At 43.3% G+C, this 21479-nt stretch overlaps 1 pseudogene across 1 annotated transcript in view; it reads left to right on the top strand.

The window, feature by feature from the left end:
* Positions 1 to 21479, top strand: part of LOC310782281 — a 65690-nt pseudogene that overhangs the window by 21747 nt on the left and 22464 nt on the right. Inside the window, exons 7-8 of the transcript in view lie at positions 1392 to 1469; positions 9011 to 9128. The product of the transcript in view is annotated as an uncharacterized misc_RNA (transcript). The remainder of the gene's footprint in view (positions 1 to 1391; positions 1470 to 9010; positions 9129 to 21479) is intronic.

Raw genomic sequence — 21479 nt, 5'->3', positions numbered from 1 at the left:
CTCAATTGCCTCGCCACCCACAGGCACACACACACACACACACACACACACACACACACACACACACACACACACACACACACACACACACACACACACACACACACACACACACACACACACACACACACACACACACACACACACACAGAGAGAGAGAAAGAGAGAGAGAGAGAGAGAGAGAGAGAGAGGGGGGGGAGCTCAAATCGGAGCTGCTATGAGGAAGTGACATCACAGGCAGTATCTTTGTCTTTAAGAAGCATCAGTTCAGATACTTTGACAGTTGAGAGTGAGAGAACATTAAAGAGACTGAGAGAAAGAGCAGAATGGCTGAATTCAGACGGACTCAAATCACTTTGTGTTTGATACTCGTGCTTCATGGAACAGGTAAGGCTGCATTATATGAACGCAGCCTCCTATTCTGATTCACATAATTGTCATAATATTTCTCTATCATTTTCTCCACAGCAGTAACTCAAGCGTCCACACTCCTTATATGTCAGAGATGGAGCTGAAGTCACTCTGCCTTGTGGAGATGTAACTTCAGGACAGGATAAATGTGACAGTACTATGTGGCTCTTCACTCATTATATAAATAAAGGCAACAGAGTAGAGCTGGTTAAGCATGGACAGGTTGCAAATAAGTTTGTCAGAGCTAAAGCAGCCAGACTGAGTGTTACAGTCGACTGTTCTCTGCTTATAAAGAACGTCACAGATGAGGATGTTGGTCGCTACTACTGCCGAGTGACAGGCCCAATCGATGCTCGAGTTTATCTGTCTCTTGTAAACAGTGAGTATTAACATTATAACCTATTAAGCTCAACCTGCCTGCTTAGAACAACTTACTAAAACATTACAATAATTCTGATAAAAGTAATGTAGTTAATTTGATTGTCTTCCTCTGACAATATCTCCATCTTCACCAGTGGCTGAACAAAAGGACAAGAACTATTTGGTGTTGTCCTGCTCTGTGAAGACATATTACTGTATACAGCCACTGAGGTGGCTGGATCATGAGGGTGTGGAGTTGCGTGGAGCCATCCCTAACCGTCAGCCTCAGCCTCCCTGCAGCATCACTGTGTTCTTAAAGTTTCTGACTTCTGATCGTGTCCAGTGTGAAGTGACTGATTATGACAGCAGGCCTACAGTCCTGAAGTTTGACTTCACCTCTCTGTTCTCAGGTGAGAAAGCTTTGAGAGTATGTTAAGGAAGTTTAAAATAGCTGCATCTTGATATGAAATTGAATGAAAACGATTTTTTAAAAACTTGATAGTTTTAAAGTAACTGTGCAAAATATCATTTTATTATTTCTTACTTGTTTACTGATATGATAAACATGAGCTCTTGACTGACCCTCCATTTTGTTGGGCTTTGTTATTTAATTTGTCCAGGTACGAAAGCAACAACAACGACAGTGACGATGACGACAGTAAAGTCAACAATAGAATCAACGACAGAAGGAAGACAAGGTAAGTTTCCATCTTGCATTAGCCTACATATTATTTCTACAGTCCAGTCTCTCTCTCTCTCTCTCACTCTCTCACTCTCTCTCTCTCCCTGTCTCTCTCACACTCTCTCTCTCTCTCTCACACTATGTCACTATCTATGAACTAGGCTAAAGTCCTCAAGTCAAATAGAAAGATGTCTTTATTGCTCGGTGTCAAATGAAGTGTTTTGGTATGAAGGCATGAGGGCTAGAAAATAAGTAATACTCAGGGGTTCCTAAACGTAACAAGGCCAAATCTTCCGGGGCCAAACCAACCCTTTAATCACACCTCTGTTCAGCACACCAGACTAGGGCTGCATGATATTGGAAAAAACTGACATTGCAATATATTTTGTTTCTGTGATATGAAGAAATACAGGGATTTTCACCAAATGACTTGAATAGCTCATCAGGCCTTGCCCCTTTAAGAAGGTAGTGGGTTATAACCTGCGTGGGTAGCAACAAAGATGATGGGGTTCAAGCAAGACGGCCCAACTTCAACTCACTTCCTGTCATTTTGTCACGTGGGATTTGCCCATGGTTTTCCACGGACACGCCCACTTAGGAGACTTTCGGCAGGTCTGAGTCAATGGTTGACCACGCCCATTTAGGAGACTTGCTGCTACCATTTGTTAGAATTGGCGGAGCCTGTGGTGACTCATCTATAGTAATATAATATCTATGGTAGTAACAAGTGGTTTTTAGCTGCAGCCAGAGTTATCAGCAGGATGCTAGTGTGCTAAGTGCTACGTATCAACCAACAAAAACGTTATAGCATGAAGTGTTGAGTTAATTTGCCTTATTACTTGACATTGCACATTCTGCGCACATTGCAATAACGATGCTGAAACAATATTGTGCAGCCCTACACCAGACTAAGATGAAGTATTTCCATCTATATTGTATATTTTTTATTTCATAAACAGAGCATGTGAATTTGGGCATACGGCAAATTAATAATGAATCAGTGCATACAAAATACTTACCAGTCCCTGTACTTACCTGTATACAGCAGAAGGAAAAAGATGAGGAGGAACAAGGGAGTTACAAATGGGTATTTAGAGCGTAACCTACCTCCCAACATTGACTGTGTAATCTACGGTGTAACTAGAGGGTATTTACCGAGTAAGAACAGGGCCCTATACCACGAATGTTCTATAAGAAGATCCAGGATCTGTCCCTTGATCTGGTTTGTCAGCTCGATTGTAGGTAACTTGTACTACGAACGTCGATTGTCACTCGTTAACTGGAACCAGGTTTTTCTAATCAAGCTGAGAGCTCGTGCACATGAAAATGCCGGTGCACTGGAGCTCGTGCCCGCAAAAGAGGCGTGGTTTTTAACAACTGCCAATCACAATGCAATATGGACTGCTCCAACTCCGACAGCGCCAGACACGCCTATTTCCTCATTGAATGAAACCGCAAATAAAAATCCACGTTGGATATTATTAGTCTGTTCCCGAATGACTGTCTAAAGTGACCACTTTTATCCACACCAGTAATTTCTTTGAAGAGCGGTTTCTACCTCCACATAGGCTATCTACAGCAGCTCAATTCACCCTCTCAATAAACTAAAAACCAGCATGTCTTTTGTGGAAGCAATGTGTAATCTATCTCAGTCCAAAATCCGTATGTATAGACCATTTAGGCTCAATGAATAATAATGATCTCATGATGTGTTTAGTCGCACTGATTTAATAATTCCTATAGACCAAATCAGCGGGATGTTTACATTTACTTCCGGGTACCCCTGAGGTCCACACATTATAATGGCGGTGGACGGCACAAACTGACGTGTTGAAGACAAAAACAGACAAAGAAGACAAAAATGGTTCGTCCGTGTTGTGTTGTTGTTTAATATGATTCATAACAACACTTTCACTAACATTAGTGGAGACCAGACTAGCTAATTTACCTGTTGGACCAGACCAGAGTAGACTTGACGCTAAATTAAATTAACGTGGCGTCAGTAGCTCTGTTTGTAACGTTAACGTAACCTCGCGTCACCAGGCTCTTCTACGTTAACGAGTCTGCAAAACAGCGAGTTTGACAGACAAAAACAAACGTTATTATCTAGCTAACACTACATAAAACAAACACAGAAGAAAGGCTAGATACGTTGGACAAGCATGTTTACCAACCGTTTAACCATTTAAATTGAAAGTAGTCGGCCGAAAACAACGAGAGGGTTTGACAGCATTTATTTGACAACACGCACATTTAAACCTGCCGCCTTCCCCAAGTGGTACCCGGAAGTAAATTTGTTTACATGGTGACGTCACGGTGATTTGGTCTATAGGCTAATCAATAAAAAAAGAATGATAATAAAATTAAAAACTGTTTCTGAACTGAATCGACACGGTACGTGCGGCCATAGATTTCATTTATAAAAAATAGCCTATTTTGTGGTCACATATATAGGCTATTGTCAGCAGAGTCGCATATCTCCATATTTCATATAATGATGCTGGAAATATGAAGTTCAATCACATCATACAGGCCAAAAGCAACACAGTTGCAGCTGCAAAATGCAGGAGTAGCCTAGATATGAATCATCTTAATATGGGATCGCCTGTGTGCAGGTGATCCCATATTAAATTGCTTAGATGTAGTAGGCTATTCTAGCATGACCATTTCAATTCCAACCCAACGTCAGTCTCAGCTCTGTTGCGCACACGGCACCGTGCGCTTTGGAGACATTTATGTAACCTTTTTATGCCAGTTTAGTGATATTTCTCCACTCACTATTCAGCTGCAATCGATCAGCGGGGTCAAACAACGTATCTAGGCTACTTGAGAGCACAAAAATAAATATATAAAAACATATTCCAAAGTGGTAAGTAGGGCTTAATTAAAATGTAGCCTGCAACAAGTGCAAGGCTTTAGTCCTTGATTAATTCAACATTACAATTCGTGCTCCTTCCTCGATGGGAAACTCGTCCAGAAAGGGGTTGGCCATTTTTCCAAACTGCTGATTCGATTGGTTCGTGGGCGGTGTATCTAAGGTCTAATCTTATCCTTGCAACTTAACCTGCTGCGGACCAGGTTAAGTGTGAAGCATAAGTTGCTATGGAAATATATGTCGGTAAGAAGTTAACTAGCTTTGTAGCACGGCCAAACCGGGGTTAAACCTGAAGTTACCTCGCTAAACCACTAATCGAGCTTCGTGGTACAGGGGGAGAACAGCAGGCCTGATATGTGTATGGATGGAGTGCAATAAAAACATGCATTTGCCCTTTGCCGGGGCAGCAGTAGCTTCAGCTCAGGAGAGCTGTAGTCTGGGAATCAGAGGCTTGCTCCAGTCCTCCAGGCTGCGTGACAAAGTAATAATAATAGCTAATAATAATAATAATAATAATAATAATAATAATAATTATTATTATTATTATTATTATTATTATTATTATTATTATTATTATTATTATAGTAATAATAATAATAATATTAATAATACATACATACATACATACATACAATTTATATAGTGCTTTCTCAAAACTCAGCACTTTACAGCTTAGTTCAACACACAGAACACCATTAACCCATTGATATGCAGCATTTGTGTGTGTATCCCTTCAAGACCGCGAACTTAAAGGGATACACACACAAATGAGGGATTTACACGCAAATGCTGCATCAGGTATCAATGGGTTAAGGCAAAGGTTTAAATATACCTAATAGTAGTTAATAATACAGTCATACATACAACAATACATTCATAAATGATAAGCTGATCTAAAAAGGTGAGTTTTGAGAAGAGATTTAAAAGAGTCAACACTGTCCGCAGCTGTGGCTGCGGGAGGTAAAGGCTGTTCCAGATACGAGGAGCAGCAGAGGAAAAGGCTCTCTGTCTCCCACAGTGCTGAGCCTTGACTTTGGCAAGAGCCAGTATGGCTGGAGGTTCGAAGGGAATGAGAGGGACAGTAGTATTCTATTCTATTCTATTCTATTCTATTCTATTCTATTCTATTCTATTCTATTCTATTCTATTCTAAATGAATGTTGCTATAGAGGAAATTTGTTTTGCAGACACATTATAAAATTGAAAAAGTAATATAAGCACGTCATAACAACACCATATGGCACAATAACAACACATACTGTACTGTAACTCATCACCACAACAAATGCCAAATATGATATTTGTGAAACACACAGCAACTCCTATCTTTCAGACAGGAGGTTGAATCGATTTTAGCTCCATATAGGTCACTTGAAGCTGCTGACAAAATGTTTGAACTTCTTCTAGGTGGAGGACTATGGTGGTGGCCCATCTTAGTGAGTTTAGCTGCACTGATAATAATAGTTGTTGGCCTCGTGGTGTGCTGTAGAGGTGAGAACATGTCTTGTGTAAAATGTGGTCACATTCTGATGAAGCCAGACTGTGTCTGCAGAAGATAAACTCTCCTCTCACTTTTGCTTTTTTTTCAGGGAACAAAGCAGCAGTGGATGACGACACTGTGAGTTTAACATTTTTGATTGGACAACAAAGATTGGTGGATATTTTAACTATTATTTTACGACTATTGCTGTATCTCTTGTATCTAACTAACCTTCCAGCTGGTACAAGAAAATATGGTTTACATATTATCAAAGGTTTTTATCATAGTAAAGGTGTTGTTGATGACATGTTTAATTTGTGCTATGCATCAGAGGAAAAAGTGATGGAGAGAGCATCTTCACTGAGTGCCAATAAGGCAACTGGTTTGGATGGCATTCCTGCCCAGTTTAAAAGACAGTGCTGAGGTCATAGGCAGGCTGATTACTCATATAGTTAAATGTATCAATCAAACAGGGAACTTTCCCAAGAGATCTAAAGCAGGCTAGAGTTGTCCCACTCCACAAAAAGAACAGTCGGGCAGAAGTGGGAAACTATAGACCAGTGTCTATCCTGAGCATAACTTCTAAGATCATTGAGAAAATTGTTTTTATACCTTAATTGGCATGTTTTTCCAGTATCAGTCTGGTTTCAGAACCTCATTTTCCACAGACATATCCATTATACACTTATTCAACCATATCAAACGAGAGAGAGAAAATAAACTACACAGGGATGGTCATGCTGGATCTACAGAAGTTTTTTGACACTGTGGACCATCAGATTATTTTGTTAAAGCTGAGGTGTCTCGGTCTAAATCAGCGGTTCCAGAGCGAAAGTAGCGACAACGTTCGCCGCTACTAACAGTTGCGGGTGCTTCCGCTCCAACATTGTCTCGTTTTTGAGTCACAATATTGTCCCTCAATGGTTTCCCCACGAGGGCTCGCCCGCTTCACGGGCTCGCAGACGTAGCTCGCTAACCCTAACCCTATTTATTTACTTTTTATAAATGTATTTATGAATTTATTTATTTGTATTTGTTTGTTTATTTGTTTGTTTATTTTTGCAGATTCCCACCTATGTGAATGTTCCGGCCTCCAGATCCCAGCCAGACTCCATCTACCAGAGCCTCAGTCCAGCCACCATGGATCAGGACCAAACATACTCTACTCTGCAGCCAGACTCCACCTACCAGAGCCTCAGTCCAGCCACCATGGATCAGGACCAAACATACTCTACTCTCAGACAGCCTAGATTGTAGAGGAGTGCTGAGACAGAGTTTGTAGTTGTAGGCTGCCTATATTTGATGAAACAACAAAATTACTTGTATTTGTGTGGCGGATGTTCCATTACAGTATGTTGCCTGATGCCATCTAGGTTTATTTAGGAGCCTATGCATTATTACACAGACGTTATTTCACGCATTTAACCAAAATCCCTATACAAAAATCCCATTGACTTTGACACGTAAGAGCTGGAAGTGCTAACTGGACTCATTCCTGTGGTACTGTATTAAATCATGTAAATGTCTGAACTGTAAACTAAGGTTCACATCACATGTAACAGACATGTCAGGACTCAGGAGACTGAATACATCTCAGTGTCTCTTGTTATCTCTGTCTGTCTGTCAGCTCTCAATTTCAGGAACCTGTATTATTAAATTAACAATGGTATCATGAGAGGTAACTGTTTGAACTTCAATACCCAGAAATCCTGTTCAATCAGGAGAGGCCAGTTGGTAGGATTAGACAAACTTTATTTAGCAATCGGCATGCATGGCAAATACTTTGGCGCTTGACTCCATTGGCCAGTGGCGCTGCTCTTGAGGCAAGAGGAGGGCACCTGCATAGGCTAGGAGATCCCCGGACTGGGGAGGTGGGTGGGGCAAAACAACGCTTCAGAGGCCGGCTTCAAGGGAGATGGACTGCCGTGGGCTGCTGCTGCTATGATCGGCCAGAGAGAGAGAGGTGACGTAGAACCCTTGCTATATATATGAGGATTAACTGACGTCATGTTTGACGTCATAGCAGACGTCATACTAGGATTTTTGACCACGTTGAGATCGGATTACGCGTGAGTGGCCTTCTGCTTGAACTATGGTCGGGAGACCTCACTTCAATCAGGAGAGGCCAGTTGGTAGGATTAGACAAACTTTATTTAGCAATCGGCATGCATGGCAAATACTTTGGCGCTTGACTCCATTGGCCAGTGGCGCTGCTCTTGAGGCAAGAGGAGGGCACCTGCATAGGCTAGGAGATCCCCCAAAAGGAAGATCTGATTACCGGAAGTTAATTGAGATCTGCAGGCGCCAGTAGTTGATTGTACTTTTCTGGCCTTCGACCTTTTAGCGACTTACAGCTATTTGCGGCTGGCGCTCCCAACTCGGTCGGGCCTTCGATCTTGATACGTTAATGTTTACTTGGTACGTGCTTATCCTGCCTTCGACCTTTTTTGCGACTTACGGCTATTTGCGGCTGGCGCTCCTAACTCGGTCGGGCACCTCGCGATAGCGCTTCCCAGCTTGGCCTACCTGGCCGCCTTGGCGCTTCGCGATTGTACTTTTCCGGCCTTCGACCTTTTTTAGCGACTTACGTTATTTGCGGCTGGCGCTCCCAACTCGGTCGGGCCTTCGATCTTGGTACGTTGATGTTTAGCTTGGCGCTTCCCGGCTTGGCCTACTTGGCTGCCTTGGCGCGACTACCCTGACTTTCTCCGGCTCTCTCTTTCTCTATTCCCTCTATTCCCTCCCCCAAAAATTGGCGCCTTACCTGACTTAAGGCGCTTCCCGGCTTGGCCTTCCTGGCCGCCATGGCGCCTTACCTGACTTAAGGTGCTTCCCGGCTTGGCCTTCCTGGCCGCCATGGCGCCTTACCTGACTTAAGGCGCTTCCCGGCTTGGCCTTCCTGGCCGCCATGGCGCCTTACCTGACTTAAGGTGCTTCCCGGCTTGGCCTTCCTGGCCGCCATGGCGCCTTACCTGACTTGGCGCTTCCCAGCTTGGCCTACTTGGCCGCCTTGGCGCCTCACCATTTTAACTTGGCCTTCTTGGCCCCCTGACTTGGCCTTCTGACTGACCCTGACTTTCTCTGGCTCTCTCTCTTTCCCCCCCCTTTTTGGCCCCCTGACTTGGCCTTCTGACTGACCCTGACTTTCTCTGGCTCTCTCTCTTTCCCCCTACTCTTTGTCTATCTCCTCTTGTTGTGTTAGTGCTTGCAGCGAGGTGGATGAGGGAAGCTGCACCGTTGAGAATCCCTGCCCTCCCAGCGCCCTCCGGAGAGGGACACATGAGTTGGGCGAGGGCACCGACGTGCCTACCCCCGCAGCGGTTAGAGACAATGAGGCGGTCAGCCCCCTCCCGCCCAGTGCCTTCTTCGATTCCGTGGGTCGGCAAGGGCTAAGCCAGATCACCGCTCTGGTTTGCTACTAAGAGGCAGAGCCGGACAACACTCGTGTGATGCAGATCCTCCCAGCACCTTGATGGCTCCGCAGCCATCGCACCCCCTCGCTTCCGTCTAGATCTCTCAGCTGGACTGCATTTTTTGCCCCTGCATTCCCATAGGCTATCCGTGTTCTTTCGTCTGATTGCCACCTCTGTATTCCCCTCTATTAAGATACGACTTCGATTACCGGGCAGGCCCGGATTTACTCAGCGAAAGTGTGGTGTTAGGAATATTTGATTGGGTACTGCTTCATCAATTCATGCTAGAGATAGGGTTGCTGTAGGACGACGGGACCCCCGGGCGACTCCACCCGCAAGCCGCACTCGTGCGACGGAGCGGGGAGGAAGCGCATTAAGCCCCCCGCCTCCCCCGGAAGGGGAGAGCGAGTAACGGGCACCCGGAGGCGCACGACACGAGGAGTGGAGCGCTCCCCGTGCCGCACTTAATTTCAGGTTCCGAGGTCGGATGGCGTCCGGTTACCAGACAGCCCCTGCCCGAGGCGCCCCGTATCAAGCCCGCCGCTCCCACTCCAGGAGACGTCGGGACAGGCCACGGGGACGAGTGCCCCGGGAGGGACCGCAGCGTCCGGTCGGATCGGCCGTCCAGAGTCAGAGGTGTTCAACGCGCGCCCGCCGCCACGCAGCCTCTCCCCGGGGGGAGAGAGAGACGCGACGGACGGACGCGGCCTCGAGCCAGGCCGGGACAGAGGAGGGGGTTACCCCCAAAAACCGGGAGATTTACTGCGCCTTACTGGGCGCCGTGCTTTTCGGGGGCCACCACCAACGAGACATTATTTGGCACGGACGTCCGGGACACTGTTTGTTGCCATGCTTGCCGATGAAGGGAGGAGGGTCCTTTGGGCCGCCGGTATGGCCACCCGCTCCGGGCGGATGTGGCTGGAGAATGCTGATGAAGACCGGCGGCCCGTTTGCTGGAGGGAGGCGGAGGACACTCCTTGCACGGCGGCTGAGGTGGCCGCTCCGATCCTGAAGGAGTGGCTGGAGAAGTTCTTCGTCGGGAGGTTGCACTTCTGGAGCGTCCGCTTGGGGTGCAGGACAAACCAGGATCTTGTCATGTGGTGACGAGCGGCTTGGAGAAGCGCTGAAGCTGGGGTGCCAAGGCCTCTCGGGCACTCTGGCCGGACCGAAAGGTCCATGGGGCGAACGGCTCACTCTGGCGGCAACAGCTGAAATGTAGTGCTTAATGCATGAGATATAAAGAAACTGGTTAATAAACAAGTGAGAAAGCGATGGTTTCACCGCCTTGCAAGTGCACCATGGACTGCTAGTTGCACCTCGCAGTGATATGTTATGGTTGGCCACATATAGCGATGGGGTTCGCAGCCTCTTGTTACCTGACTAGCGTGACACTGTATCAATTATTTTAGCTTTGGTATTGTTTATGGTTAAGAAGGGGCAAAGCCGTCTCTACTTTCTGAGACGGCTGAGGTCCTTCAACGTCTGCCGGGCCATGCTGAGGATGTTCTATGAGTCGGTAGTGGCTAGTGCCTTCCTGTATGCTATTGTGTGCTGGGGCAGCAGGCTGAAGGCAGCGGATGCCAACGACTCAGCAACTGATCCATAAGGCCTGGGGCTGGATCTGGGCTCTCTGACTGCGGTGTCAGAGAAGAGAACGTTGTCCAGGCTACGTTCCACCATGAACGATGACTCGCACCCACTCCGCGGCGTGCTAGTCGAACACAGGAGTACGTTCAGTGAGAGACTGATTCCGCCTAGATGCAGTACGGAGAGGCCCGGGGAATCATTCCTGCCTGTGGCCATTGGTCTATTTAATGCCTCTCTTAAAAGAGCACCTTGGAGACGCTCAGTCTCCCTGAGACTGAGCCAGCCGATAGGTTAACTGTGCCTGGCTGAGCCACGTGTAACGTATAGGGCAAGCCGATTTAATATGGTCCAGGGTGCAATAATGATAATTGACACGGAATGTATACTTGCCTGACGTATTTTGTATTTTTGCTACTTACATTCCACTTATTTTTGCTTCTAGCGCATTTACTAGTTATTCTATGCTATGTTGTGTTTTTTTCTGCTTATTGCTTACTACTGCATTTGCATTGCATTTACTACTGTTTATTTTAAGCTGTGTGTTCTGTGAGCGAGCTACTGTAACGTAAGTAATTCTGATTCTGCTTCTGAAGAAATGCCAGAGGCATTTTACTTTGAAATTCGTTGAGCACAGGAAGTGGTGTATTAAGACCGGGTAGCTTGACACGGAAAAGACGTCAGCATTTCCCTGGGCCGTCTGGGTTCGGTCTGAAAGTTGTGCAGTCATTCTAGCTGATGCTCAGACAAGCTCCACGGGCCAGGGGTGTTAGAATGGCCCCTTGCGTGGTTATTATTATTATTATTATTATTATTATTATTATTATTATTATTATTATTATTATTATTATTATTATTATTATTATTATTAAGTTGTGACTCCCGCTGGCCATTTGCCAGAAAGCGATTTCCGCCAGCGTTGCCGGACGTACGATAATTATTGTATGTGTACGATAATTTCGACCTCTGTACGGAATACGTCTGAATTTTACTGGACTGGTAGATTGCCCGTTTAAATACTGAAGTAATGATACTTTCCTCATGGGTCCTTTCGCGTCCGCGGGTGGCTGGTCCTCCGGGGTATGCTTGGTGTGCTGTGGTCGTCGACCCCGTCCTTGGTAGAGCCTGGGGACGCGATGATCGCGGTGCGGAAGCCTGAATGCTTGGACGCCTGGACATGCTGCTTGCTGAACGAAAATGTTAGTCGCTGATTGTCAGTCTGAAAGTCTGTTGTTGACTTGGGGCGGACTCCTGGCTGGAGGGAAATGGCCGCTTTGCTTGAGCCGATTTGCTCCGTGAATGGAGATGGCAAGGAAAGATTGACGACGTGAGAGACAGCGTCGGCGGCCCCTCGCAGTGGAGCGCCCCGCGTTGGCCGCCTGCGGCCCGGCCGTCTCGGAAGGCCAATGCGCTCCGTGCCGACCCGGAACAGGGTATGCAAAACAACGCTTCGGAGGCCGGCTTCAAGGGAGATGGACTGCCGTGGGCTGCTGCTGCTATGATCGGCCAGAGAGAGAGAGGTGACGTAGAACCCTTGCTATATATATGAGGATTAACTGACGTCATGTTTGACGTCATAGCAGACGTCATACTAGGATTTTTGACCACGTTGAGATCGGATTACGCGTGAGTGGCCTTCTGCTTGAACTATGGTCGGGAGACCTCACTAGTGTGAAGTCAGTAAACATCATACAGCTCACTCATGTACCAACCGGCCGGTCTGTGATCCTTAACGGAAACCAATGAGACCAGAGGAAAAGATCTAAATGTTGGTGAGTCCAGCTTTCTCTGCTGCTGGTTAGGAGACAGTTTGCATTTTGAAGTTAAATTTCAATTTGTCACATTCCTGTGAGCAGAGAAGTGTAGAGAACAGACCAAAATTCAATTGGATAAAATACGATGAATGTCTCTGTCACTGTGTCAAATAGTAGAGATGGGACGCTGTAGCAGCCCCACTTTTGTGATTTAAAGGGAGGCTTTGTTGATTTTCAACCCACTTTTTATCATTATAATCTGGGTAATATAAGCAAATGGACACTGCTTCTTCTCTATGTTTTCCACATGGAGAAATATCCTCCATTTGTCTGCCTGCATAAACTCCGCCCCCACCAGCTGCAAGTCATTAAGTTAGGCTCTCATGCCATTTTCCCGCCATTTCCCTGCCATTTTAGCAGCCGCCCACGAAGCCGCCTTGAACAACATGTGTTCCTTCTGCATCCAGAACGTGTCATTCTGATACAGAAGTGCCTGGAATAAACTGCAGAGCAGGAAGTCATGAAGACAAGGTAAAGGCTGCCCATCTGCATAATTCCTGCAATGATATAAAGCGGTTTGAAAATCGGCAAAGCCTCCCTTTAACCTGATATGACTGCTGTATTCTTACATAAATCTGTCAACTTTACAACGTGCACAGCACGTGGTCAAGAGAAGGCATTTTGGGTCATTATTCATTCATTCAGTCAGGAATGGTGATTATGTCATCAGTGATGATGTTGCATGAGGTCGCCTGGTTGCTACATGACGCATGTGGCCCTGGGCCGAAGTTGCCATTTGTTTTTTGTAGAATGACTGGCCTATAGGGGGTCTAACCCAGTAGAGCAATTGCTTTACAATTGTTTTTACAACAAAACAATTGTTTACGACATTTTGTAAGGGGGTGGAGGGTAACTGTTAGATGTAGCTAGTTAGCTTGTGATGTGGAGGAGGAAAAGGCAGATAGCTCAAACTTTGAAACTCGAATGCATTCAAAATTATGCTACCCAGCATAACGTATTAGACCAACACATCTGTAAAATCATATTAAATTGTTAACAGGACAGAGCGACTCCTGTTTTAGTTGCTTTGAATTGGCTTGAAGTTGAATTTTTAGTTTATTTTAAGATTTTATGGATTGCTTCATCTTATCTTATATTATACAGAACAATACCTGATGTACAGAAAACACAGTTTTAAATTTTCTATAAAAGCTCTTCAATTGTGCCAGAGTTTATTTTGCAGATGGTGTCATGCATTTGCAATCAGATATGTTGAAACAACCTGAAAAACTGTTAACTGTTTGTTGGGAGTCCAAAATGTTTTCTGAATTTCTTGATTGGACCTTAATAGAGTCAGTATGGTCTTTCTTCCCTTTGTTATAGCTGATTATTGATGGATAATATTGTATTGTATTATATTGTATTGTATATATTCTTATCATGTCATCTATCATATTATATTTTTCTCTTTCTAGACTATAGGTCATTTCTATGTTTTCCTGACTTGGAGAAATATATTGAAGGTGTTATTTCATCTTGTATTAACTATTATAAGTCTCTGTAAAATAATGTCTTTCCAGCCTCATGTTGTTTAGCTCTTTCTGATATGTAGAGTTCAGAACAGAGCAGCTAGGTTTTTATTTAGATCTAACAGGACAGATCATATAGATCTCCTGTTTTAGTTGCCTTGAATTGGCTTGATGTTTATTTAGTAGACTTGATTTTAAGATTTATGTATTGCTTTTGAAGTAAGTAGCCTACTGTAGCCATCAGCTTATATTCCGCAGCACAATAGTATTATGTACAGAAGAACAGTTTTAGATTGCCTATAAAAGCTCTTAAATTGTGCCAGAGTTTAGTTTACACATATCATGCATTTGCAATCAGACAATTTGAAACATCACCAGAAATTTAGAAAACTTTATATTTTTGTTATACTACTAATTTTAGTTAACTTAACAGGTAACTTATTATTGTTATCGTGTAGTAGTACTGTTAACTTGTTTGTTGGGACTCTGCATTTTGTAAGCTGTGGGCATGAATGGACTCATATAGTCTTTCCTTTGTTATTGAGCTGATCATTGCTGTTCATTTAAATTATCTGCAAATAAAATATTTTTGACTCAGTCACACATTAATGCCTTCATAGCCTAAATGTGCCATGCTTTTGGAGTGGAAGGTAGAGTTCAGTAGAATTTTATTCTCCGCATTTTACGTGTCTGAAAATCAGGGATACATACGTAGAATCTCGCCGTGAATTTTAAACAAAATGTGGGCAAAATACCTTTTTAAAATGTGTCATTTTCTATCATCTCAATGCAATCTCATATTGTCTACAATCTCAAGGTAAATTTTGAACAAAGCGGCAGTTAATATGAAAACCTCGTACCTTTCTGACTTTAAACGCTAATAAAAACTACTTCGGAGACCCAAGTCACATGACCTGGCTCAAGTCAGACTCAAGTCACAATTTCAACTGAGACTTGGCTTTGATGCATGAAGACAAAACCTGAGACAAGACTTGACTTGACTTGCTTTATGCAAGGGTTTCTAAAGTCTCGACAATATATCCTTTGATTCTCTACATGTAGTACTGTATATACAGTAGCAAAGGTGTACGGCACAGTGGCTCAGTGGTTAGCACTGTTGCCTCACAGAAACAAGGTCCCGGGTTCGAACCCTGGTCCTTTCTGTTTGGAGTTTGCATGATCTCCCCGTGTTCATGTGGGTTTCCTCCGGGTGCACTGACAATCAAGCTGGAGTTTGTCCTCGCTGCACGGTGGCTGCCCTCCTAGTTCTAGAAAGGTCAAATGCAGAAGATGAATTTCCCCATGTGGATAAATAAAGGATAACTTAACTTAGATGTGACCAAGTCGACCTTGCAGTTCACACCAACACCCTTCCACATCTCTCAGAATAGCAGAAGATAGTGCAAAAGTGCAATGAGGAACTTCTCAACACTTCTCGACACTAATGTCCTCATATCTGTGTTTTTTCCACAGTAATACCATTGAACCACGGGCATCAAGAGCCACGATGTGGTCAGTCAGGAGTGAGACTCTCCACTCCTCTATAGAGCTATCAGACTCTCCACTCCTCTATAGTGCTATCAGACTCTCTATAGTGCTATCAGACTCTCCACTCCTCTATAGTGCTATCAGACTCTCCACTCCTCTATAGTGCTATCAGACTCTCTACTCCTCTATAGTGCTATCAGACTCTCCACTCCTCTATAGTGCTATCAGACTTCATCACCACACAAGTCCTGTCTGTTCTTGAGCAGAATGTAGTCAGTTAAAGGATATAAAAGTTGCATTATTATTGCAGTCTTGAACTGTTACCTTATGAACTGTGAAACTCCCCCAGTCCTCTTGTGGTTTTGAGAGGGAACTACACGTCATCACCACAAATACACTCACAGAAGCTGCACTTGTTATGATGAATATTATATTATTTGGTTAGCTAGTGGCAGCAGCAGTTATAGTATAGTGCACTCCCCCCCATTGACATTTCAGACTAGTTGCCTCCTTGGCAACAATGCATCCCAACAGCCATGTGTTACACCAGTATAATGATCAGTCTGATTCTACTGCTGAACTCTACAATCTAAGATGAAACTTTCTGTCCGTCAGCTCGTTTGCTGTCTGTCTCTCTGTGTCAACAGCTGCAAGACATTCAGAAAGATAGGAAAGTCATTGGCAGTAGTTCTAGTGACTCCAAGCTCCGCCTAACACAGACAAAAACACAAACACAGCAGCAAGAGAGCTGTTCTCTGTCCTCTAAATAACTTTTGAACCATCTCAGAGCGATACCTCTGACGCCGTAGAAATGCAGCTTGCCAAGCAGAATCTCAAAATCAATGGTGTCAAATGCTTTTGATAGATCGAGGAATACTCCGATAGCATGGTCACCATTATCAATGGAATCATTGATCTTTTCTAACAGGTGAAGTACTGCCATGCATGTAGTGCTTTTTTTCCTGAAGCCGTACTCCAACATGACAAGAATCTTGAATTTGTCTAAGTAACCACTCAGTCTACTGTACACAATCTTCTCCAGTACCTTGGAGAGAGTAGGCAGTAAGGATATAGGTCTGTAGTTGTTTTGATCGTTCTTATCACCGGACTTAAAAATAGGGAGAATTCTTGCAATTTTAGTCATTTTTGGTACATTCGCAGAAAGCAAGGATAAATTGATACAGTAGACCAGTGGTTCCAGAATTACGTTCACAATGGTCTTCAGGATTGTGCTACAGATTTCATCTGCTCCAGCCGTATGTGAGCTTTTCAAGTTCTTAATGATTTTACAGACCTCGTCACAGTTAGTAGGCCTCATGAAAAATGATTTTGAGTAATTCCCGTGAAGATATTGTAAGTAAGTGGTACCTTGAGGTTGGATAATCTTGCTGGTACGGTTCTCACCAAGTGAAACAAAGTGATTATTGAAGCTGTTGGTTAGATCGTTAAGATTTTTACTGGCATTTCCGTAGGAGTCAGGAAGCACAGTGTCTTTGAGCCCCCTGCCAAGTACTTCGTTCAGTACCTGCCATGTCTTGGAATCACCCTGAGTTGATTGAATACGTTCGGTGTAATGATCTCTTTTACTTTTCCGTATAATGAGTGTGTTTATTCCTAAATTTGGTGTACTTTTCCTTATTTCTATTGCTTGGATTTTTTTATGTAGCATTTGTCGAGTTTATTTTTTTGATTGATAGATTTTAAAATTCCCTTTGTTAGCCAGGGATTGTGATCCTTGGTAGCGCATACAACCCTCTTCACAGGAATGGTGCACTGAATGGAGTCAGTTATGATATTAATCAAGTATCATAAGCGGTATCAGCATCATTGTAGTCATAGATTGAGTTCCAATTTTTGTTCTGTAAGTGTTCACATAATTTCTGTAAAGTTGTTTCATTTAGGATTTTAACTTTTGCTTTGTGCTGAGAGCGAGGCTGATCTGTTTATTAACTATATCAAGGGATAATATTATTGGAAAATGATTGGAAATATCAGAGATCACTACACCGGATGTTAAGCGAGTGTTATGGATGTTGGTGATGATGTTATCAATAACTGACTTAGTGCAATTAGTTACTCTGGTATAGGTGTCAATTGTGGGGAAGAAAGAGGATGAGTATAACAAATTAATGAAATAGTTTTTGACAGAATTCTCTTTAGCAATGTCAATATTGATGTCGCCTAGAATAATGTACTCCTTCTTGTTACTGTTAATATGAAAAAAGAGTTCATCCAATTTCAACCTGAAAGTGTTATGGTCAGAGTCAGGGGGACAGTAGATCACTCCAATTATACGCTTTTTTGTATTATTAATTGTTATCTCAATAAAGAGGGAGTCAGAGTGGCCATCGTCAATAACCAGGTCTTTGCAGATTTTGACAGTGAGTTCAGAGTTCACGTATAAACATATGCCACCACCGCTCCTATCAGGTCTATTATGATTAATTCATCTGTAACCATCAATACTTAAGGTGTCCCAGTGTGATGTCTCATTCAGCCAGGTCTCATTACATCCTACTACATCGAAGACACAGTCAGTGATGGACAGAAGGGAGATGCTTTTTCAGACTTCCTAGTGTTTACATGTAATAATGAGAAGTTGTTTTTAGTTATGGAGTGTTTCACCTGGTCTGGAGAGAAGTTTCTACAGGTTAACCTGTCGCTAATGCCAACACAGTGTTGATTATCGACTTCAATACTTAGATCTTCAAATCCCATAGACGAAGTAGCAGAAGTATCCACTGGTAGGTCTGCTCCGTGAAGAAGTCATACGGTTGTCATGAGTCTATTTATGACTTTCATTGAGCTGTTTCCCCCCCGCCTCGTGCTCTGTGTGTGTGTGTGTGTGTGTGTGTGTGTGTGTGTGTGTGTGTGTGTGTCTGTGTCTGTGTGTATGTGTGTGCATGCGAGTGCGTGCATGTGGGTGGTCTGTGCTTTGATAGGAAATGCAAAAGAAATGCAAATGCAAGAAATTGTTTGTTGCTTTGAAGTGAATTGAGAACACGTGAGCTTGCAACGTGCCTCACATCTCATGTACTGAACAACAAATCCTGGGTTTACAGTAATCCTTGCCTCCAGGTCTTTCCCTTCTCAGGGTGATAGCTTTTGTCATCAAATCACACTGAAATACAGTATTGAATAGCGAAATATTCTGAATACAATTTTACTGTTGCATCTATGAGCATTTTATACTACTTTCAGACCAATGACCAGGGTCGGGCCAGGTTTACTTGACCGATGTTCAACCCTTCCTTTGTCAGTTCACACCAAGTCAGTCACACCAAGTCAGTGGGGCACGGTGGCACAGTGGTAGCGTAGAAGGTCCTGGGTTTGATTCCCGCCTGGGATGCTGTGGGTGCTGAGGGTGTGTCATCCCCATGTCTTCAGTGCCTACGGCCCAGGTGGGCTATCTCATCAAAAGGGCCTTTCTGTGTGACATTGCTTGGTTTGCAACACCTGGGAGTAGCGCATTGCCTGTTTGTTTGGTACAAGTGACAAAGATTCAAGATTCAAGATTCAAGATTCAAGATTCAAGATTTATTAAGTGTCCCAAAAGGGCAAATTGGATTGCAGAAAGCGTAGTACGAAGTACATACATAAAAACAAATAAGACAAAAAAAAAAAACATTGTAAAAACAGTCTAGAGCAGCAGTTTAAAGTGCAACACAATAGTTAAAGTGCAAATGACAACAGTAGCAACGATCTAAAGTGCACAGTAGAGATATAAAGTGCATAGTAGCAAAGTGCAGTTCGCTCACAGCAGCACATTTATATCACAAGAAAGAGCTACAATGTATCATTGTATTAAAGCACAAAAGAAAAAACCTCAGTCCAGACCAAAGGGCAGACAAAGTATATAATACAGATATACTGTACTGTACCCCTAAGAATAAATAAAGATAAAAGAATAAAAGAATAAAAGGATAAAATAAATAAATAACAAAATAACAGCAACGGCAGATGGGGAGACATTACATTTGTACCCCAGCAGCGTTCAACGCTCTGATAGAGACAGGCACAAAGGAATTTCTGTATCTGTTCTTTTTAACTATGGGGGCACGAAGGCGGAGCCCGGAAGGAAGCAGCTCATATTCGAACCTCAGAGGGTGGGCATCATCTGATCGGATGGACACAGCTTTTTTCAGCACCTGTTTATTACAGATCTGGTCCAGGCTTCTGAACTGGGTTCCGGCTATTTTCGAAGCCACCTTCACTATTCTCCCCAGGGAGTTCTTGTCTTTAGTACAAAGATTACCATACCAGCAGATTATGGAAAATGATATGACAGACTCCACAAAAGCACTATAGAACATAGTCAGACAAAGGCGCTACTTGAAACGCTATACCAGCGATTCATTTCACTTCCAGACAGCACCTCCATGACACAATTGGAGGCTTTTTGAACCGTGGCTAACCACAGTGTGCCAGAGCCATAGATACAGTATGTGGTACACCTATTCCAATCACCGCCCCAAGAGATAACCCCGCCGACTACTATAACAGGAAAGGACTTATTTACCAGTTTTACAGATATTTACATCGGCTGGCCATGCTCCCATTCATAACCAATGAGTTTGTCTCTCCCCGGTTGTAACTAAGCAACCCGGGTGGTGCCATTCATACTGAAATTAAATCAAACCTTGCCTGACCCACTAAGCCGAGTCGTGCAACGCGGGTTTACCCTTTCAAAATCAACCTGGGAATAACCCTGGTTGGACCTCGATGTGAAAGGGGTATTGTTCACAATCAATAATTATTACCTCAGTAATTAATGTGTATTTAAGAGTTTATATAATGATAGTGATATTATTTATAGATATGCTGCTTCCTCCACTCTCCACTCCCTGGTGATCCATACTCAACTGACCATTGCACCTTATACTCTAATGTTGGACTGCCCTCCCTTTCTCAAAGGCGCAATCAACATTTGTTTTGATATATATTTAAAGCCTTAACTGGTAAACGTTCCTTTCTATATTTCATCCCTCTTTGTATGGCAGAGAAATAATCATTTGTACACTCCTCGGATTGCCACTTCAAGTCCCTCATGTAAACACATGTGGCTGCTAACTAATAGCCTCAAAATGTTTTTAAATTAGATACTTTGCCCCTAGGCCAATTTAGATTGCTTGTTGTGTGTCAAGTTGGATTTGAATGCAAATGTTTTAATTAAGTTAATTCATTATGTTTTATCAATCAATCAATCATTTATTTCACTCTAGACCACAATTGTGGTGTGGAGTACATTACATGAAACATAAACAATATTGTTGTGCATGGTAAACAGTTCACAGCAGGGATACAAAACATAATGTGTAAACACAAATGTATACATATACATATAGCTTATAACTTAAGAGGAAACAAAACAAAACAAAAAGTATAACAAAAAATACTTACCTGGCATTGTATTTTATTTTTTATACCTAATTAGGTATTCACAGCAAATGCTGGAAATACTGTTTATGTCCAGATTCTTATTATTATTCCTCCCCTATTGTAAATGACTGTAGTTCGGTGTCTGATTGGTGAAAACTTTTCAAATTTGGCACGCACATAGCCCACCCCGGTAAGCTGGTCTCTGTGCAAAAAACTGGAAAAAAAATCCACCCATGGAGGCACTACAGCAATATTTTACATTTTTAGGCCTTTTTAGACCACTCACAGAGCCATTGTGACATCATCACCATCCCTTCCCTGCTTCCCAATAACATTGTGACATCATCAGTGATGTCAAGAGACATTCTGACAGGATCAGTGATGTCATAAATCTATAATACGGTGGATTCCGACCCACACGAACACAATTAACACCCTCTCTCGGCACTCTACCAAGTTTGCTGTTGATAGCCCAACGAATAACGATGTAGTATTGATTTCAATTTGTGCTAAGCTAACCGCAA

The sequence above is a fragment of the Poromitra crassiceps genome (genome assembly GCF_964638095.1).
Source record: "Poromitra crassiceps genome assembly, chromosome: 9".
Taxonomy (NCBI): domain Eukaryota; kingdom Metazoa; phylum Chordata; class Actinopteri; order Beryciformes; family Melamphaidae; genus Poromitra; species Poromitra crassiceps.
This window is presented reverse-complemented; position numbering and strand designations above follow the sequence as displayed.